We start from the raw sequence: 22,895 nt of genomic DNA on the forward strand, positions 1-22,895 counted from the left end.
CTCGGTGGGTTGGGCCACGTTGGGGGGTGGGGATACTATGTGTGTATATGTATCCAATTCCCTGTCACCACCTATGGGGACGATGTTTTGAGGTGATGGAAGTATTGTTAAACTATCCACCTTATGCCAAATGACTAACTCCGGGGGACCCACCTCAACACTTAAGCCCTCCTCAACATGGCTCCTGGATAGATTCTTAGCCATTCTATCAGTGCCCGGGGAAAGTAGTATTCAATCCACATTGCTTAGGGTGCTATATCTGTTAACCACAGGTATATTGTAATCTAATTCTGGTCCACCCTGGTAGAAATGGGTTGGTGCAGGCCTATCTGGTACTAGAGCTCGTTTTAAATTATAACTTTTAATTTTGTTTAAAAATGTTGAAACATTTTTTTAAATTATAACGATTTATTTAAAATTCAAGTGTATTAATACTTTTACTCAAGAGCATTTCATTTTCTAAGATGTTTAAATTCTACTATCAATAATTTTAAATTAAAATGAATATTCTTCTTCTTATAAATAAACATGATTATTATTACTCACCCCTCTAATAAAAAAAGTATTTAAATCAATACTCTTCATTTTAAAAATAAACCTAATTTTTATTACTCTACCCCTCCTTTAATATTTTTTTTCAAAAATCACAATACATTTTTTATTCATTTATAAATATTAATTTTAATAAAATGATATAATTATATCGTATTTTGAATAAATACTCTAGTATTAAAATTATTACCTGGGTATTAATACACTCCTCCACCCAAAACCCCAATTTCCCATACATCCCGACCCAGCTAAATATTTCAATTAATTTAAAATATTACAATTAGTATTACTCATACTATTCAAAATATTAATAATTAACAAAAACAACTTACCTCAATTCAAACAATTACGTACCTTACAATGCTTGTAATGGTATGTGTTGTAATAGCATGCGTTGTAATGGCTCATGCGTTGTAATGGCATGTATTGTAATGTCACCGACATTGTAAACGTTGAGTTGCAAAGGCATTACGATGTAATGCCTGCGTTGTAATGGATGTCTCCCATATCAATCATTAACTGCAGTGTGCAATCTATAAAATAGAAAAGAGAAATATTTTATATACATAACACAATAGTAAAAATAGAAGAGTAGAAATGAAAGGAACAGTGTTAACACACACCTAAAATTAGGATAGAGCAGGAAACAAAGAATAGCCCGAAGAAAAAATCATGAATCCATAAGAGGAACAGAGGAGGCATTCACAACTTGAATTGTTCCACTTCGTCCAAACAAAAAAGAAAACACACAAAAATGAGCAGGGCTAAATATTAAATATCTCCAGGAGAAACTAATGACCTATTGACTTTTTTACAGCTTCCATAGGAATGCACACAATGAGAATGAGATCTCCAAAGCAGTGGGAACAACAATCAGATAAGTAACAGCCTATATTTAGCTAGGGCATAGCATGTTACCACTTTGCAGCTGACGTTGATACTTTAAATGTTCTTTATTTTCTTTCTTCGTTTTTGAAGAGTTTGACCAGAGCAGGATACTCAAGTGCCTTTGTAGAGGACAACAAGGTCAGGAAAATAGGAGCCAGAAGGAGCTGCTGAACTGCAGTCAGACGAGGATACCGACCAAGACACGTTATGACCGTGAAGTGCAAGCTGAGTGAACTCAGAGTGAAAGAGACACATGCGTCAACTAGAATGTGAACCTCGTACAGGCCGGTTTATGGCAACTCCTCTCTGCCCTTCACAAAAGTTGCTGATGGCAGAGCAAGCCTGACACAAGAAATCAATCGCAATACTCTTGTAAGCATAATGTGGCAAGTCTGATATGTTCAAAGGGTGAGGAACATACTCATAGCATGTATGTGAGCTCTGGTCTGGAATATGACATAGATGGCAGGGCAAGGAGGCCGTGGGAAACATCATGTTGATTCTGTGCAGTGTGAGATAAGTCCTGTGGAATATGGAGAATTGAATAAATTTAAATCTTGAGTTGCATGAGATCTTTTTGGGATATTGTGGTAGAAAGATCCATTCCCTGTCTATTACCTCCCAGGTAAGATCTGCTTCCCATTTGGTTTTTGGGGGAGCTAGGGGAAACATGAGGTGAGCCCAAATCCTCTGATACAGCCAACGGATCAGGTTTCTACCATGTCCCATGGTGTGTAGGCCTAGAGTAGTTTATGTGTTTCTGGTTGTCTCCCATCTGGCGGCCAATGCCGGCGAACATAGCTAAGGATGCTGGTATAAGTTAAAAAATTGTGTTTCCAGTAACCCATGGGTGTGTACAAAATCGGGGAGTGACATTAATATGAAAAACAGTGAGCCTATTGGCCATACTCTCTCCTGCACCTAGGGTAAAAGTTTTCTATCCGCTAAGGTGCGTGACAGTGCGTAAGGACACACAAGGTGATATTAGGTGCATAGGCTGCTCAATCAATCAATCAATCAATCAAGAAATGTGTATAGCGTGCTACTCACCCGGAGGGTCTCAAGGCGCTTGGGGGGGGTCCGCTACTGCTCGAACAGCCAGGTCTTGAGTTGCTTCCTGGAGGAGAGGTGGTCTTGGGTAAGACGGAGGTGGATGGGGAGGGAATTCCAGGTCTTGGCTGCCAGGTAGGTGAAGGATCTTCCTCCCATGATGGCTCTTCGGATGCGTGGAACGGCGACGAGGGCGTGGCTGGTCGATCGTAGTTGGCTGGTGGGAGTGTAGAAGGTCAGGCGGTTGTTGAGGTACCTGGGGCCTAGGTCGTGGAGGGCTTTGTGTGCGTGGGTGAGGAGGCGGAATGTGATTCTTTTGCTGACGGGGAGCCAGTGCAGGTCTCTCAGGTGTGCGGAGATGTGGCTGTGGCGTGGGATGTCCAGGATGAGTCGTGCGGAGGCGTTCTGGATGCGTTCTGGATGCGTTGGAGTCTTTTCTGCAGTTTGGCTGTGGTTCCAGTGTAGAGGGTGTTTCCGTAATCCAGTCGGCTGCTGGGAATGCAGTGCATCATAAAGCTGTTCTCCAGTGTAGGAGGGCTGGGGTAAGAAGGAGCTAGGACATGTCAGTTTTTACAGCTGTTCTTGGCTGATCAGTGCTGTTATATACTCTATTTTCTCTAATTTGTGCCCTGTTAACCAGCATGAAAGGCTTTGTAGGTGCCGGCTATGCATTAGGCCTTAAAGTCTGGTGCACCTATACTGTCCCTGTCTGTTGGTAATTGCAGTTTGGCTATACTTACTCTGTGGCGATCACCGCCCCAGCAGTGAGTTTAGTATACATACAGGTCGGCACGAGGATTGGCATTTCATTAAAGTAGTATAATGAGCATGGTAATAGGATGATTTGTGCCAAAGCTAGATGACCCACCAGCAACAGGGGCAGCGTACACACTGTATTAAGGGATCAGTTGAAAGGAAAACGATGTGGGGCCCAATATGGGCAACGTTGTCAGAAAATATCTAAAGGGGATTCTACTACTTGGGGAATACAATTGAGATGCTACCCATTAAGGCATATTTAAACTATGTTGGAGAATGGTCAGGCCGGGTATATCTCCAGATATACAGTTGAATAAAAAGGCCATACAGATAGGCTTGATGGTTAATTTGCCCTAGTGAAATTGCTTATAGCTTCAGATCTTGGGCCAATGCCTTATATGAGGATGAAAAAAAAGAAAGCAGGGGCAGCGTGGTCCAGAAACTCACTGGGGATTTATGTAAGTTGATTGTCCTAATGAGGTCACCCTCCAATAAGTCCTCATTTTTGCTGTATACTTGGATGCCTAGGTACCGAAGAGTTATTGGTGACATTTATATGTTAATGTGCCCCAACAGCAATAGAGGTTCAACATAGGTGTCAGTTAAGAAAGATGTGCAAGATTTATTGGCATTAATATGAAGCCTGGAGAGCTTTCTGAATGTAGACATCAGTTGGGCCACTCCACCCAAACCGGCACGAAGCTCTTTTAAATACAGGATCATATAGTCTGCATATAACTATATGGAATGTACCGTTTGACCTATAGAGATACCCAAACCTTCAGCCTCTTGATGAATTCATTGTACAATAGGCTCCTTGGCTAAAACAAACAAGAGCAGTGAAAGCAGGCAACCCTGTTGAGTCCCATGTGTTGAGTCCCAAGCATGCCTTATTTGCCCACCTCTGCGTGTGTTCTCTGAACATAATTTCTATAGTTAATGACTCTAACTTGTTCGAAGAGATCAGCATGGCCAATCCTAGCATTTTCTGCGAAAAGAAAACCCTTCCCCGGGAAAGGTTAGAATCTAGAGCACTCCTTTGGCGATCCCAGTCGACGATTAAAAAAGCATAGGTTGGTGCAGCAAATTTACTGTTTAGGAATAATCCCAAGTTTATTCAGTCTTTAGTCTGTCATATTACTGCATATGAAAAGTAATCTTGGCATCAAAGGATTGATTAAAGTCAAGGAAAATCCATAATCCAATTAAAAAATCATCAATCCATGAGCATATTACAAACACGTTGAAAATATCCCCGATGCATTTCGAGCGGTAACTCTTCTTCAGGGGGAACTGTGTAGAGAATAAATGAAAAAAATACAATGTATCGTGGGCCAAACACGCTCTGACCCAGCGCTGTACGTGGGGGTAGGTGTAGACGGTAATGACCGCACGCCACTGAGGTACCTTACCCAACAGTGCAGGTCCCATGGGAGCAGACTGCGGGGCACCTTAGGAAACCTCCTAGGGTCGCATTACTAGAGTAGGACCATTCGGCCTGCCCCTTTACTGACCCACAAGATGAGGTTGTAATTTCTATTTTTTTACTTTTCTCCGCTGTGTAGTACTGAACACTTAGGTCCTGAAGAATTGCCATGACGGCAACAAACATGTTGACCTGACCGGAGGGTTGCAGATATTTTGCTGTGAGCTTTCCCAGTATATATCTCCCCTCCCACCCTTTTAGCTAAGGGAGCCAACCACGCCAAAAAAAGTTTATTGTGAACTGACTCACCTTTTTTAACCCACTTCCACTTCACGACTACACTTTTTCTTGCCCTCTCATACGCATGCACCATATGGCTGGAACAAAAGATCTCCAATAAAGAGCCCCTTTACGGGTGCCCGTTAGACATTGCAGCGCCAGTCTGACGAGGAGCAGAACCCATATGATGTAGCATGACACCTAGCTTGCTGGGTGTGTGAGGGTTTTAGTTCCAAAAGGAATTCTCCCCCTTCTTTTGTCCTCTACGCTACACACTTACACTGTCCTTTACATTCCTATTGGGGAACTCTGTACCCTTTTTGTGTTACTAGTTGTTCGGACTTGTACACTGGACCCCGTTAAAGAAAGTCTGCCACGGTTCCCCCCTTTTGTTGATATCTTTTTCTCTTGACATTGCCGCTGTGTGAGAAGCATCACATGATTTGCCCCACTAAGAATGTAAGAAATCAGATAACAAGAGGACGGGTCAGGATCCGTGACTGATTCATGCATAGGGGGTTACAAGCAAAACGCTTGCGAAGTCCTTCACGGATTATAAACAAAACATATGGCTACACGACTCTAAATCTGGCTCCCTGACAAGTACCTTTCTAACACTTAAACACTCATATTCTTTTGAGGAGTTTTTGAATGTCATATATCCGGTAGGTGCTAGAAAGTTAAACATTCAATGGAGGCACGGAACTCTACCAATCAGGGCATTCACAAGCACGTGGTCTGTTCCCACGAATAATTTTTGCCCCGGATGTGGTGCGTGCAAGGAGGATGAATTACACATCCTCTTCTTCTGCCCCGCCTACAGAAAACCTAGAAAGTACTGGTTGGTACCCTTATGTAAGAACATGGTATTTGATAAATGCTTTGTTGCATTGAGAGTGCTCAAGACTGATACATCACCGCATATAGTTTTGGCTCTCTCAAAGTTCCTTCTAGCTATGTGGTCCAAGAGATGTTCCCTCACCACAGCGGCACCAGGAGTCATTGTACACTATGATAGTAACCCTGTGTGATAATTTGATCTTATGAATGGTTTTATCCCTGTATATCTTGATTGATAATCTGATTTTAGGAAACGATTTTAGGAAATGCTCATTTTTATTTTTCTGGTTTCATATATGTTTAAATTGTAATCTTTTATGACTGAAGAACGTCGAAATAAAGATCAATTGATTGATTCATGCATGCATACATTTGATAATTACATCACTAGAGCTATGTGGCAAGAAAATCAAGGAGGGGACCGAGACACACATCATTCACTCATTTCACGTGTGCTCGTAGCCTAGAAGAGTTTAGGGAAACATTGCTCTAACGATGTCAAAACAGTGCTCGCTTCAAGAAGAGCTCATAATTTGCAATTTAGCATTTGCATACAGTGCACTTTAGTGTTAGCGAAATCATTGACATTAAACTCGAAAAGCACACAACACAAAATGGTATGTCACCAAACAGTGCATCCATTGTGGTGTTTACCCATTCCTGCCACAGTATTCGGTTGTACCGTGACCAGTAATAGATACTTAAATTGTTCCGTAGTTTTGACATTATTTATAAAGTGCTAGGAAGTGCCACCTTCAGAATTTACTGCGCACTGAGAAAAGAAATGCTGTGGTTGAGAAAGAAATACATTAAGCCTTGATATAAAAGTGGCAAAAGCGATGTAACTCTTCTTTTGTTGTGGAGTTGAGGTTAAACTATCCTTCGCGTTTTAAAAATGAATGAAGTTGGAAAGGGAACAAATTCATTAAATGTAGAAATATATTCCATCAAGTTGTCACTATGTGTTTAAAAATATATTTATAAAGCGAAAACCTAGACCTGAGGGACAACGGAACATTTCACAAAGCCTAATAGTTGCTTGCAAGTGCATTCTGGTTTTAGAAGCATCGATTGATGTTTACGGAGGTTTAGAAATAGGAAATGTGGGCTGTAGGTAAAATATCTAGATGTGCAATCGATCTGCTTGAATACCATGTCAAGAATATCGACTGCTAAAATAGCCTCTAGGTAATTAGATATAGGTAGGAATAGATTTATTGTTATTTTTTAAAATGTATTTAGAGTTTTATAAAGCACGAACTAGATCCGAAGATATCGGGTTATCATTGCGTTTTACATAGCCCCAGTTTCGTTACACAAGGACACATGCTTTTTTTTGGCACTTGGGGGGAAATTAAGTGATTTGTCCAGAGTTACAGGATGTTGAGCATCGTTGCCAGTCTCGAACCTGGGGGCATATTATCAAGGGGGTTTATCTCCGCTTTTTTGGCTTTAAAAGCCAAGAAAGCGGAGATAAAATCATCTCCCTATTACCTAGCTGCCGCTAACACCAGTTAGCGACAGCTAGTAGGAGATAGCGACCATCTTGGGCCCCACTTTGCATGTCAGTGATATTTATCACTAATGAGATGCAAAGTGGGCGTGCCAAGATGTTAGCGACTGGAAACAGTCGCTAACATCGCTATCTCCTATTACCAACTTTTGGAGATATTCGCGCTAAGCGGGAATATCTCCAAAAGCTAACACCTGCCCTGAGCAGTTCTTAGCCATGTTATCCAATGGGAGGTGGATAACATGGCTAAGAGCATTAGCTCGCTAATGCATGAATATCGCTGACTTTTCAGCGATATTCATGCTTTGCGGCGATTTTTACCGCATTTGCGTTAAACCTTGGTAATACCAAGGTTTATTTGCGGTAAAAAGCGCCGCAGCGCTGCGGTAAATTTTTGTCTCTAACCAAGCAATAGCGATAATTATCGCTATTGCTTGGTAATATGCCCCCTGGTTCTATGGCTACATCCTCTCCAACTTGACATCTGCATCTAGGCAATATATTGATACTTATTGATAGATATTCTGGGTAGAAGATTATTATTGCAGGTCCATCATAAAAAACTGGACATGGAGGTAGAAGGCTGGCGAGGGTGCTGGTAGGAGGTACATACCATTTTACATACAGACCCTGAAGCTGAGATAATTGGGCTCAGGCAGAGAAGTGGCCGGATTTAGACACATCCAGGGAGAAGTTTTCAAAGTCTCATTTAGAGAATACTAAGGGAACTTCCAACAAAAAATTACCTAATGTCTGTAAACCCTCCCCTCACCAACCACTACCACCCTCTGTAGTAGCTGCTCTATGTATTTAGATCTGGTTAAAAAAAAACAGGGGACATTATCTTGTGGCCTCTCTGCCATTGTTTCATCACTTCTTCTGTAATCATATTGCCAGGCCTTGGTGATTCCACAGTCAAAGGTGGGGTGGATATGTCTGTCGGACCTGGTCCTCTACAAAGGGTTATCCCTAAACGTTTTGTCTACTGCCCTCCTATTATTGTTCAAAGTTTTTAATGATTAAGGTAAAAACTAGAGCCTAAAAAAAGAAAGCGCTAACCATGGACATATAGTCATGCAAAGTTGAACATGACCAGCAGGATGAAGCTGGAGACTGCAGCCGACGAGAGTTCCACAAAGCCGGATACCCCTTTGATGAAAGACCCCTTACCAGGATTTCCTGCAGTGGAGAAGAACGTAGCAGGAGCTGTTGCGAAATCAAGTTGACCTCTAATACATCTAGGGCTGACTGATGAGCAGCCTGGTCCTGATCTCCAAAGCAGTATTTAGTCAAAGTCCCAAGTTTCGGATTTTGGTTATCTTGGCACCTTTAGCACCACCACCAAGGGTCCAGGACTTAAAGGGCACCAGTTGGAGGGATTTGACTCACTCAGTCTGGGTCCAGGTGTGGATTCAAGTTGGTTGGGCCTTTTCTGTTCCTGAGGCACTGATCAGGAGGCTAGCCAACTAGCCCTTGGAGTCACTGTGGTAGTCCTGGATTCAAGAACCACAATAGGGCTCAAGCACCAGTGCAGGCCTCTGAGGGTTCAAGACTCCAGGCAGTAGAGCAGTCATGTGGAGTACACATCACACCACAGCAGCAGCCAGTCCTCTAAGAACGCTTCTTCAGGTCCAGAAAGTGAACTGCAGAATGGCTCTGAGCTTCCTATTTGTTTTTAACTAGTGCCTTCTTTGAAGTACAAGTATCTAGAAGTTTACCTTTACAGTGCTTGAAGTTTCCTGCATCCCCTGTCCTGGCTTCAAGCTGACTGCAAGAACAATGCAGGAGTGAAAAGTCCTTTTTTTAAGGCAGAGCAGAGCTTATTTACTTGCAAGTCGGTGTGTGCCCAGCTCTGTCCCCCATCCTATCAGTTGATGGCCCGTCCAGGCACACCTAATACTTCTATGGTATAGCTGCCTAGGAGGAACATGCTGTAGGGCAAGAAAATGATAACTTTCTAAAATTGGCATTTCCAAAATTGTAATTTAAAATCTTACTTTACCATTAAAGGGGATTTTTAATTACAATTTCTCAGACATCAACCATAAAATCTCTACCTTTTCCCAATCAAAAGTTAGCATTAATTAAATGTAATAAGGCAAATTAAAATTATATTATGGAAGAGGTAGGGCTCACATTAGTGAAAAACGAATGTGGTTGTTTTTCACTTCCAGGACATGTAAAACTTAAAAGTGCATGTCCAACCTTGTAATTACAGTGCACCCTGCCGTATTGGTTACCGAGGGCTTTCCTTAGGGGTTACTTTTATGAGATAAAAATGGAGTTCAAGGCTTGGCAAAGGGTTTATATTTCCAAATCAAATTGGCAGTTTAAAACTATTCAGGCTCCAATGGCAGGCATGGGACATGTTTTAAGGGGACAACTATGACAGCAAAGGAGGGAGAAGTGCATATTCAGACAAAGGATCACCCTCATTGATCTTACGGAGGTGATTTAGCTGCACTGTTTGAAAAGGAGAGCATCTTAGAGTTGTTGGGGAAGATTTCCTCAAGTCTACATTCAACAACAGGAATGACCCATGCCACCCCACTGCATGTAAAGTTGATGACAGTATTAAACATGTTAGGTTCTGGGTCATTCCAGATGTTGGCTGGCATATCACAGTGTACCTTTTCTGCATATCTGCCTTCTGTGTTGGATGCCATCATCAAATGTACTCCACAAGCAACAACTAGCCACCAAAGAAGGTTTTGATGAGATTACAAGCCTCATTATCCCTGTGCAATTGATTGTACCTGTGTGCAATTGGTGCCCCCTGTAGCTACCGCACATATTTTCCATAACTGAAAATACAATTACTTCCATCAATGTGCAGGCAATGGTGGACCAAAATTGACTTTTCACCAATGTCCGAGTCAAAGTACCTAAGAAGTGCCCATGATGCCTACATATTTAGGCACAGCACCATCAATAAGTGTTTTCAGAATTAAAGATATAGAAAAATAAACTACTGATTGGTAAGACAAATTGCACATCTAATTATTCCAATGTAGTCCAGAAATACAGTTGACAAGATCAAAATATACCATAATTAAGATATTGAATGAATACATAGTGGGTGGAATGAAACCAATCAGACAGCCAATTGTGTACCTTTGGAAGTAAAATGTACTACTTTCTCATGCAATGCAGGGCAACAAACAAAGTTGCAATTCAGTGTTACGTCAAATTGAGAGAGGACACATCCACCAAATCTGCAAAGATATAGGCATTCTTTCCCTATCCATGTGCTGGGGCTCCGTGCGCAGCCTACCAACAACATTGGCACCCTTGCACCATAGGTCAAGGGTGTCTGTGTTATGGTCCGCAAATTCCCTAGTGGAAGGAAGGGGGAAAATCTGGAAAAAACATAAGGCTGAAATCCTGACATTTTGACGAAGAAGTGTAAAAATATGATAGTCTCTCCAACATTAAGAACGTGCATTTCATTAACATGCAGAACTGTTTCACCCCAGAATATATTAGTGTATTGAGAAGTTTTTTTTTTAAAGTGATAGTTTTCAAACATAAATTTAGAAACATTCATTCTTTTGCCTTACCCTGACAACAATGCCATAGTGAACTAAGAAGCAACGTCCAAAGTTGTTTTCACTTTTCACATGCATAGGTTCCTATATGCATGAGCATCATAGTTTATTAAATTGAACAGAGGAGATGGTTTTGTACAGTGCACATCCTGAAGTCGAGCATTTCAAGTTCCGCCTATATGTGATATTGAAGAAAAAAGAGGGAAAGTGAAACAAAATAATTGAACAGGATCACATAGTTTGGTAAAGTGGGGAATCCAGAATTAATCTGAGGTTTTCTGGTTTGACATTGTGCAATTCACCAAGTAGATGTATATCCATTGCTTCCCTACACCCACCTTAACGCCCCCCTGGAACCCTTACTGTTTTGACCGCCAGACTGTTGTCATCCATGCAGCAGTTGGTCACAACACATACCAAATATTTTAGCAAAATGTTTGTGAGTACCAATATTCTAGACAGTCAATGCAATAGACTTAGAGATAGTTGGAGCCTCATCTTCTGGTGAATAATCTACCCCAAATTTAAAGACAGAATTCACCAATACATTGACACATAATTCATACTAAACAAGAACAAGGTGACCTTTTGGATTTTCTTTTGGCAGTCCCTCAAGTCCTTTATCCGAGGCAGAATTTTGAGTTAAACAGCAGACGTGTAACATTAACAAAAGCAAAATAGAACAAAAGCAAACCTTTCCTAGGTATCACATTAATATAACGGTAGTATATCCTTCATTGAGTTTATATCAACATTGTCCTACAGCAAAAATTATTTAGAAAATGTTATTCTTTTTTATTTTCAGACATAAAAAATAGTCATATTAAAGTGGTATCATCAACATTCTCATTCTATATGTACATGTTTTGAATTTACAAATTGAGTATATACAGTAACCCCCAAAAAAGAGTAAAAAATGTCATTCATTCATCTGATCACAGCAAGCATCCTAACATTCAGCCAAACTACCATAAACACGTAGGCCACAGTGAGTCAAATCAGAAAAAAACATCACAGTGAAAAAATACATAGATTTACACACACAACATAGCAACAAAAAGAAGGCGCCGACGCGCGTTTCGGAAAAAGGACCCGTGTCCACAGTTCCTTCATCAGGGCACAATAGATAAGGTTCTTGGTTGACGTAACTTTCCTTAGATATTGAGAAATAAATCAACAAAATAGAATACCAACAGGGGAGATCAATCTTGAAAATGAATCAAACATGATAATATCATCTGTAGGGGACAATCAGACATAAAATAAATAATTACATATCAGTTTAATACGAGCTTCATAATTATGACATTCGGCTGCTGGAAGAACCAACACCAGTGTACAGGATCATATCAAAGAAACCACTGTGCCAGGAAAAGGTCAAGGGAAGAAAATAAGGTGAAGAAAAATAGAAGTCAGAATGGACTAAGCAATGAAACTAAAAAGGGCCAAATAACCGTGAGCAGATGAAAAATGCATGTGTATCCCTTGTGAAGAGATAGAATATAAATAGAGCTCACACATACCATGAATTCCGCTAGAATCCAGAAATATAAAAGCGGTTGTCTTGCACCACACAATATGGTTGTGCTAAGTTTCATGATCCTGAAAACCTGATCTGAAAATAAAGATACAACTTGAGAAGCTGATGTACAATATGGAGCGAAGGATCAGCCTAGCTAAACTGGAGATGATTTCTTTCTAAAGTGCTCAAAAGTGGCAACCAGCTACAAGAACAGGACTCACATATAAAAGGGAGTCCCAAATCTAAACCAATTTAAAGTGGCATATACAGGGGCTGGGTGCAGGGCAAAGAGAGATCCAATGATAGCACTACCCACATGATTCCTGACCTCGGTATTCCCACTTACCCTTTTAAGTGAAAGGCCAAAACTTATATATGAAGTATCCAAGGTGAGGTAAGAGGGTACCGATAGCCCCAGCAGTATGAAGCACGGCTGAATTCCTAATGCGCTGCACAAAGAAAGATAAACAATTTACAGAGTATCCCAACTCAAGCAGATTCCTATCCAAGCAAGGCATAATTTGAAGGTCCCCATACCTATTGGGAAGCGATCAATCGTAGCACAGGATAATAATACATCAAGGTTGGCTTACGGAGACCAATGAAAATATACCTAATTACTAATTTACCGATGACCAAGGTATGCAGCCTACACCTCAATATAGTTAAGTCTTATCTATGCTCCTGGAACAACAAAAATATATATGTCTAAAGGCAGGGATACATATAAACTCACAGGAATAAAGGAATCGAAATCAGGACTTCAACAAACTCCCCGGTGTACCTACCTGAACAGATCGAGTGAATAATCGACTAGAAGGACGTCCGCAGGTGGCGAGAATAGCTAACGGCTCGCAAGAACGCCTACCGTATATATCCGTACGCTAATCAAAAACCGCAAACACCTGAACTACGTATGGAAAGCCACACGCATAGAAAGCAGACTGGCGGTGAAGGTGGTCGCATAAATAAGCGCCATATTAGAAGAATGGTAAAATTCACATGTACCACAAAAAGCTAGCAAATGACAACACAAGCCAAAAACATTCGGCTATAGGTCAGAAACAAAGTGGAGATAACCTACTGAAATTTCAGAATATTACAGGACACCATTGGTTCGACACAAGAGACAAGCCTAGGAATCATGCGACAGCCAGGGCAAGGGATACAGATAAATAAAGAGCAAGCACCAGAAAAAAAGCATGTTTATTTTTTTTTTTTTTATAGTCCCACCGAAGCCACAATTCTTGGGGTGGACTACAGAATGAAGGTAAAAAAATAATATAAAAGTAAATAAGCCCAATTCTAGACCAATGTAATTGTCATAAGAAGGTTGCTATCTCCGAGTAAAAGAGGGTACTCAGGGCTATGTAAGGTGGCCTCCAAAGACACAACAAATGCTACTATCTACAGGATGTGTCGAGCTGGTGGAAAGACAAGGTTGTAGATACAACTAAGAACACATAAGGTTTAAAACCATAGGTCAGTTAGAAATAGCCAAGATCATAAGAGATCATAAGAGATCATAACAGGGCATTTGGCCTAGGTATAGATTCATTCAACCCTGTGACTGCTGTCTGAAGAGTGTAGATCCAATACACATCTCTCTTTCCTCTCAGGCCATTGATGTTATTGTCCTTAGGATTATGGAATTTTTCCAAAATAGTCCATTTGATGTCCGTTAACATGTGATGCTTTTCTGGCCAGTGTGCCACTAGAAGAGCCCCTCTCTTGATGTTCTTTATGGCAGATTTATGTTCACTGAGTCTAACCCTGAACTCTCAACTCGTCTCGCCTGCATACCCCTTGGTGCATGGGCACAAGATGAGATAAATAACATTTGCGGACCTACAGTTGGTAATTTCATTGAAAAGGAACTTTCTTCTACCCCATACCAGTTCAGCAGTAACAATCGCTGAACTGCAGGCATGGCAGTTGCCACATCTATGGGTGCCATAAATGAGGTTACTACCAGTGGTGGACTTCTGAAGGACTGGGTAAGTAGTGTCAAACTTAGAATGGACTAAATGATTTTGCAGGTTTTTATTGCGGCGAAAGGCAAACACTGGTTTGGGCATAGGTGATTCTTGGGTACCAGCGTTAAGGATATGATATTGTGAGCATATGATTTGACGTAGTTCATTGTTTATATTGGGGTGACGGTTACACATACTAGTTTCGATTCACTGTTCGCATTTTTGTTCTGTAGCAGGGCATCTCTATTGTAATACTTGGCCCTCTTTTCAGACTCTTTGATAAGTCTTGGTGGGTATCCTCGTAGCAGGAGTTTACTTCTCAGTTGTTCAGCATGGAATTCAAAGTTGCTCATACTGGTACAGTTGCATCGCAACCTTAAAAATTGGATAAACGGAAGGCCATCTTTTTGGCTCAGTGGGTGGAAACTTTGATATTGGAGTAGGGTGTTTCGCCCAGTTGGTTTTGTGTATAATGACACATCGATCACACCCTCAGTAGCCTGGATCCAAATATCTAGGAACCCAATCCGGTTCCTACTCATGTTGGTACTAAACTTAAGGTTGGGATCACATAAGTTAAGCCAAAGGGTGAACTCAAAAAGTTGTTCTTCCGGTCCTCTCCAAACAAAGAAAATATCGTCGATAAAACGATGCCAGTGGCAGACATTTTCGAAAAAAGGAGCGATTTCATTAAAAATAAAGCGATCCTCGAATTCACCCATATAAATATTGGAGACATTAGGGGTGCAAGCTGCGCCCATACTTACTCCCTGAATTTGTTTAAAGATGGACTTATTAAATTCAAAGTAATTTTCCTGAAGGATAGTACGTAGACATTCAAGGATGAAAAGATTATCCACATCGTTGTTATTCTTCTCCAATGCTTTTTTAACTGCTTCTAGAACCCCCCGTTGGGGGACGTTAGTATAAAACGCTTCTATATCCATAGAGACTAGGATGTTGGTGTGTTGAATAAATACAAGTCCTTCATTGAGACTAATAAGATGTCCCGTATCTCTAATATACGCTGGAAGCACGTGTACCAAAGGTCTAAGAAATTTGTCAACATACTTTGACAACGGTTCGGTAATAAAACCAATGGTAGAAACTATGGGTCTATAGGGTGGTTGAGAGGTGCTCTTGTGTGTTTTGGGTAACCCGTAGAGGACTGGAATACTAGTATAGGTTGTATTAAGGGATTCAAACTCTTGTTGACATATTGTTCCTCTAAGTAAGGCTCTCTGTGTGAAAATTAAGATGTCATTTTTAATCCTTTTACCTTGGTAGGAATTAACCCGCTGGTAATATTCAGGCATGCTTACCATCATTTCTATTTGTTGTACATAATCCATACTATCCAACGCGACAATCCCACCACCTTTGTCACAAGGCTTAAAGGTAATGTTCCTGTTCTTCGACAAAGGTTTGGAGACAAACCTAATAAGATTCTGTATTTTCGAATTTGCAACCTTTTCAGAGATACCCACCTCTGGTCCTACTTCAGCCAATGTTGGTGTAAAAATAGAATCAGGGCCTAATCCTGTCTGATTATTTATCTGGGGTGGGTCATTGTGCTCAAAGAATTTTTTTAACCTAATCTTTCTGAAAAAGGATTGTATATCTCGATTAAGTTCAAACCTATTCAGTCCAATGCTGGGGACAAAGGATAGTCCCCGCGATAACAAACTCAAAGTGTCGGGATCAAAAGGGACTTTAGAGAGATTAAAAATAGTGATGAGGTACATATGACTGGAACTATTCATTATCTCCAATACTGGTTCCTTCTTGCTTGAGTATGTTGGGGATAACTCTCTGGATATTGATATTGATCCTCTGTCTGTTGATATTGGCCTCTCCCTGTATTCTGAATCTCGCTCGTGGTGTGTATTGTCTGTTCCCTAAAAAACGATTGCCCTGTAATGTTGCTCAAAGGCAGGTCTTCTGTATTTACCACCCCTAGAAAAACTGGGTCCTGCTTCTTCTTCTGATTCGGAGGAGTCAGAGAAGGTAGGAATCTTTTTATTAGACCAATTTTGATAGTCTCCTTGGTAACTCTGATCTCTGGGAGTGTTATAATATTGAGCTCCCAGGTAGGGATATACTTTCTCTTCTGAAAAATAGCAAATATCTTTTTTTACTTTTTCAGTTGTTTTTTTACCAGATAATCACTAAAGGAGCTAAGTTCCAAATATACTTCATCTAATTTCCTTTTAGCTTCATCTATTGAGTTGTTTTTCCTCAATGTATCCTCTATTTCAGCTATTTATTTGAGAAGCATATCTACAACTTCACGCGCTGTTTCTATAATAAGTATCATCAGATCCCTAGAACAGCGGTTGGCGATGAGGGACCATTTTTCCCCAAACATTTTTATTTCCATAAACAGGCCTGGGATGTTTCTTACTCGAAGTCCATTCAGAATAACTCCAGCCTTCAAATATGCTAGCATAAACTCAGCGTGTGATTCTGTTCTTCTTGCTTTCTTTTTAAGGTTCAGACGTTTGAACCTTTCATCATTATCTGTCTTATTAAGAGTAAAAGGGCGGTCGGTAGAAGTACTCTGCCCAATGAGTCTAGAAAAATCCTCGTCTGTAAACCCAAAGGTTTTAATCTTTTCCATGAATCTAACCACCACACCGTAGAAAGAAATAGAGATAGAGTAGAATATAAACTCGAACCTACAGGTCGGTTAGGCAGGAGCCCCTACCTACCACCCAGAACCAGAAGATAGCATAAACACAGATAAATCAGAAAAAAGGTACAAGATATCTAGCAGCCAGAGACACAAACAAACGAACTACCCTCACAGAAACGTGCTGGGGAAACTCAAAAATGAAAGAGGGTCCCTGAATTCAAAGGATACCAGGAGAGGGAGGCAGGGAACAAAGTAGAACATGAACAAACCTCTCCTAGGTATCACATTAATATATCGGTAGTATATCCTTCAATGAGTATATATCAACATTGTCCCACAGCAAACATTATTTTGAAAACATTATTCTTTTTTATTTTCAGACATACAAAAATAATCATAATAAAGTGGTATCATCAACATTCTCGTTCTATATGTGCAATTCTTGAATTTACAAATTGAGTATATACAGTAACCCCTAAAAAAGAGCAAAAAATGTCATTCATTCATCTGATCACACCAAGCATCCTAACATTCATCCAAACTACCATACACAACTAGGCCACAGTGAATCAAATAAGACAAAACATCACAGTGAAAAAATACATGGATTTACACACACAACAAAAAGAAGGCGCCGACGTGCATTTTGGAAAAAGGACCCATGTCCACAGTTCCTTCGTCAGGGCACAGTAGATAAGGTTCTTGGTTAACGTAACTTTCTTAAATATTGCGAAATAAATCAACAAAATAGAATACCAACAGGGGGGCTCAATCTTGAAAATTAATCAAACATGATAATATAATTTGTAGAGGACAATGAGACATAAAATAAATAATTACATATCAGTTTAATACGAGCCTCATAACTATGACATTTGGCTGCTGGAGGAACCAACTCCAGTGTACAGGATAATATCAAAGAAACCACCGTTCCAGGAAAAGGTCAAGTGAAGAAAATAAGGTGAAGAAAAATAGAAGTCAGAATGGACTAAGCAATGAAACTAAAAAGGGCCAAATAAATGTGAGCAGATGAAAAATGCATGTGTTTCCCTTGTGAAGAGATAGAATATAAATAGAGCTCAAACATACCATGAATTCCGTTAGAATCCAGAAATATAAAAGTGGTTGTCTTGCACCACACAAAATGGTCCTCCTAAGTGTTGTGATCCTGAAAACCGGATCTGAAAATAAAGATACAACTTGAGAAGCTCATGTACAATATGGAGCGAAGGATCAGCCTAGCTAAACTGGAGATGATTTCTATCTAAGAAGTGACATCATTTGAGGCAGCCCTCTTAGAACTGGAGGCTGAGTTCACTCCCATTTTTTGTCAAGCAAATATTCCCTTTGGGACACCTTACTATTAGAACAAATATTCTCAAAGACACATAGACAAAAAAAGCACTAACAGAATACTGTACTGGCGAGGCAATATGTAAATACAAACAAAATTATGAAAAATACTGAACAGTTTATTCATCATAAAATACAGTGACAAAAAGTCTATTGTGGTACTCCATCCCTTTGGCTGTGGGGTCCCCCTCTCTCTTATTTGAGTTCACTCCCATCCATGATCTAAGCACACTTAGAAATGTTGAACCTCATATGAGCTGACTGATGCAGATGCTATTAAATGAGGGGCGCGTAGGGTGTGTCAATTTGGGCAACAAAGTGAATAAGCTATCATGTTGGCTCTGACAGAAGAAATATACCCCGATGCACATTGGCCAAATCTTGCAACTAAAGGGACACCTGATAACTCATCAGCACGTGATCCTTCAAACCTTCTTAGAATAGGATCAAGGGCTGCATGCCCCTGGCACCTACCTGTGTGCAGCCGAATCAGGAGGTTTACTGTGAGATCTCTCCACAATACGGTTTTCGATGTGTGAGAGCGTTCTTTTGCAAGAGGAATTAAGGGAAGAAAAGTTCACCATGGCACTAAAGGATTTACAACTGGGGAAGATGCCAGGACCCAACATACTTCAGCAGTGTTCTTAGAATATTTTAAATCCCTCATAATGCTATCAATGTCAGCAAGGTGACAGAGTCATGAAAGCCAGTATGGACTCTCATGCCCTATGTACTACTGATAAAATTGTTATGCAAGAATCCCCCCAAACGCTGAAATTGTGTTGTTCACACTGCCCAATTTTGTTGATAAATGTTGAGGCCACATATCATTTCCATGGATTTGACTTCTTATTTGCTTCGTCATTGCTTCCCGGTACATTCAGATGAATGTAGTTTTATGTAGGAGAGATCCATGCGGCACCCTATCCATCACTTACATAATGCCTTACCACTGTGCCACCATCATTGAGTCAGCTGGCTCTGTTGATACATCTCGAGAAGACATTTCGCTCAGGAATTTCAGTTTGTGCAGTGGGATTACCTGTTTGGCATACTTTAACAGGTCAACTTTGTCCCAGGGCTTCTGGATTACGTTCGCCTTCTCCATACTAATCTGTGGGAGAGTGTCCACATGGGCGGGGCATTGTTAGAGGACTTTGCTTTGGGTAGGGAAATGAGACAGGTATGTGTGCTCTAACTGCTGCTTTTCGTCATCATGATTGAACCTCTGGAAGAGTACATTAGGGTGGACACTCTCCAGAGGGGGTTTGAATGGACATCTGGGATGGTGGATAGGGTATGTTCCTCAGACAACCAAAACTGTGACTAAGAAATTCTCAAATCAAATGTTTTTTACCCAAACTTAGCAAAAGCTGTAGTATACCTTGTGAAATTAAAAATGATGAGTTTACAGTAGGTGGCTGATCGAATTGTGGCTATGAATGGCTTCCAATATTGTCGTATTTTGATCCCCTTCCAATGGCAAATACGAGACACACACCTTATGGTTTCCTCTATAGCACATAAAGGACATCTTACCTGTCAAGGGCCACTGCAATCATTATCAGTGTATACATGAGACATAAGTAGCATACATTGACACACCTGACTTACTAGAGTAACACCCCTTTGGAAGGGGACCATCTTTGGTGATGTCACAGCCCTACAGGGTTTTCACGGGTGGGCCATAATTGGTATCTTTAGGTACTATGTTGGCTGATGTCATGACTGGCAGTCCCATATGCTCCTTTGAACACCCCCAAACTACATACGTCATTCATAAACACCAATTTTATAAATTAAGCATGCAAGTAAGGGATGTGGCTGGTCTCCCCAAACTCTAATCCCCTGGAGGCAAAGCTCCTTATGGAGATCTAGGGGACCAGAACGATCTTTTTTTTTTTTTGTCCTCATACACCGTTGGCAAACACAAATAAACGCTCACAGCCCTAGTTGTGACCTGTGCTCCTTGGGCTGAAGTTATTGCTATGCCTTAGCCCGGCCTGCCTGCCCTTTTTGTCTAGGGCGAGGTGTAATCATAGGACCCCGAGGCTTTAGACCAACCTAATTTTTTTCCCACTCTAACAAGGGGTCCCAGACCATACTATTTACATTATGTGTCATACCAGCTTCAAGTCATGCTATTCTCAATACAGCTCTGAGCCAATTCTCATACGGGGGGGGCTCGGGTCCTTCCAGATCTTACAAATCTCTCCGCGGGCAGCAAGAACGAGGTTGAAAAATAAAGCCACCTCTGTTTCCCTAAATCTACAAACAAAGTCAGTGTCTAACCCAAAAAAATTCTAACTGTGTTCAACTTAATCTTAACCTTATAAATGCCCTCCAAAGCTCTCTCTACATTGGCCCAAAAAAGGTCTAAACTGGGACATTCATAAAATATATGGATATCGTCTGCCTCTAGTACACCACATCTAGGAAAACAGCTTGGTGAAGAGGCAAATTTAGCTATCTTTTTGGGAGTGTAATACAGCCTATTTAAGACGAAGAAATGTTTTTTCTTAAGAGAAGCAGATTTTACAAATCTGTACAGATAGTGGAGTGATGTTTTGTATAGTGTGCTTGAAGCATCCTCTAGGGGAGATGAGTTCCAAACAATATGTAATGATTTTGTATGTCCTTCCTCCACCTCAAGCATACTTCTATACCAAAAAGCCACTTTTTTTTCTTACATCCTGGTGTTAAAAGGGCAGATTCTATATCCCAATTGCCACAGATGTTAGGCTTCTCTACAGAAAACCAAGAGCAAAGTTGTATATATTTGAATCTGGAGAAAGATTCTCCAATCTTCAGCCTCAACACCTCCCAAGGAAGGACCCCTTCCGATGTTATCAGGTCAGACCAAACTGTTATACCAGCCCTTTTGATAGGAATAGAAAGACTATCTTTGAGGCATATTGGTAAGCCCGGGGAATCCCAAATTGGAGCTCAATCAGAGTAATATTTTATGCCCCATCTAGCCTTAACTCTGGTCCAAACCAAAAAAGCCATTTTCAAAACCTTTAGACGTACCTTTTTATAGAACTTTGGTGCCCCAAACTTATACAAAAAACCGGGCCCTCTCCCTTCCTGGCGAGCCATGATCCCCAAGATCTTTCCCCAGTTGGATTCATCAGGGTTGGAGAGGAGACTATGGATGTTATTTAATTGGGAAGCTAGAGCGTATCCCAGGACATCTGGAAGATCAAGACCTCCCTTCAACAACCTTCTTTTCAATTTCTTCCACGATAACCTGGAGTTCTTATTAGCCCAGATGAAACTTCCAATTTTTCCCTAAATTCTCCCTAGCATTTTTTCAGGGAAAGGCAAGGGAATCATATTAAAAAGGTATGTTAACTTGGGCAGTAACACCATTTTAATCAGATTGACTCGTCCAAATATCGTTAAGGGGAGGTTCTGCCATCTTGAAAATAACTGATCGATATCTTTGGCCACCCTCTTTATGTTTATCTGGGGTATATTGGTTATATCAGGAGTTATAAGTATGCCCAAATATCTGAACTGACACCAGAACGATCTATGGCTGGTTCAATTTAGACCAGAATGATCAGCCATAGATCATTCATGTCCCTGATACATTTCATAGTCTTAGACAGGAATAGAAGATATCAGCTCTCTCTCAGACCACAGACAGCCAAGCGGGCAATACACAGGTTTGCATTCATAAAGTACAGTATAGGTTGATAAAACATATGGTCTTACACAGTACATATATTACCCACCAGTACATATATCACCTACCAACATTTATGGAAATTTGGGAAAATAGATTCTCAAGAATGGTTGAGATTTGAGACCCCAAAGAGGATCTTGAGAATACTATCATGATTTGCCCAGAGATAGCATCCTTCCGGAATCTGGTGAAGAATACACATCGAGCAAACTGGCCAAAATTGACCCTGACATATACAAACGAGGACCTTTGCATCTTGGTGTGTTTATTGTAAAGCGCAACATTTCATAGTGATTGCAGGATCTTGAGTGATGCACATTTGAAAGTTGGGTGCGTGCATTTGATCACTGCATGATGTTAGAAACACACATTTAATGTTTAAAAAGATGGGTGGGCACATGTGTGTCTTAAAATACTGTGTAATGGATGGTATGGCATGCTATGTTTATTTTTGTTATCAATTCACTGTAAAAGTGGTTTAGTAAAAAAAGAAAATATTGGAAAAAATTAAAGACATATGGAGAAATGTTAAACTGTCAGCAGAATAATACAATTGAAGGCGAGTGGAATGGGGACTGAAATAGTCGGTGTAAGATGACATAATCAGAAGAATGTTTTTCCAAATATAGAGGTGGATGGGTATGTCAGATATGACTGGACAGGAATAGGTGGATATTAAGGTGGCACTAATTGTAAGAATAATTCAAATTGTAGCCACAGTTAGTTCAGGTGAAAACATTATACAAAAAACAAATCTCGTAAGAATAAAACTCTCATAGAACATCAGTGAATTAAGAAGTGAAAATGAGATAGAAATGTATTTAAATATACTAAATATTATAATGTCAGATCCACAGTACGTG

This window comes from Lissotriton vulgaris, chromosome 12 (assembly GCF_964263255.1).
Source record: "Lissotriton vulgaris chromosome 12, aLisVul1.2, whole genome shotgun sequence".
NCBI lineage: Eukaryota > Metazoa > Chordata > Amphibia > Caudata > Salamandridae > Lissotriton > Lissotriton vulgaris.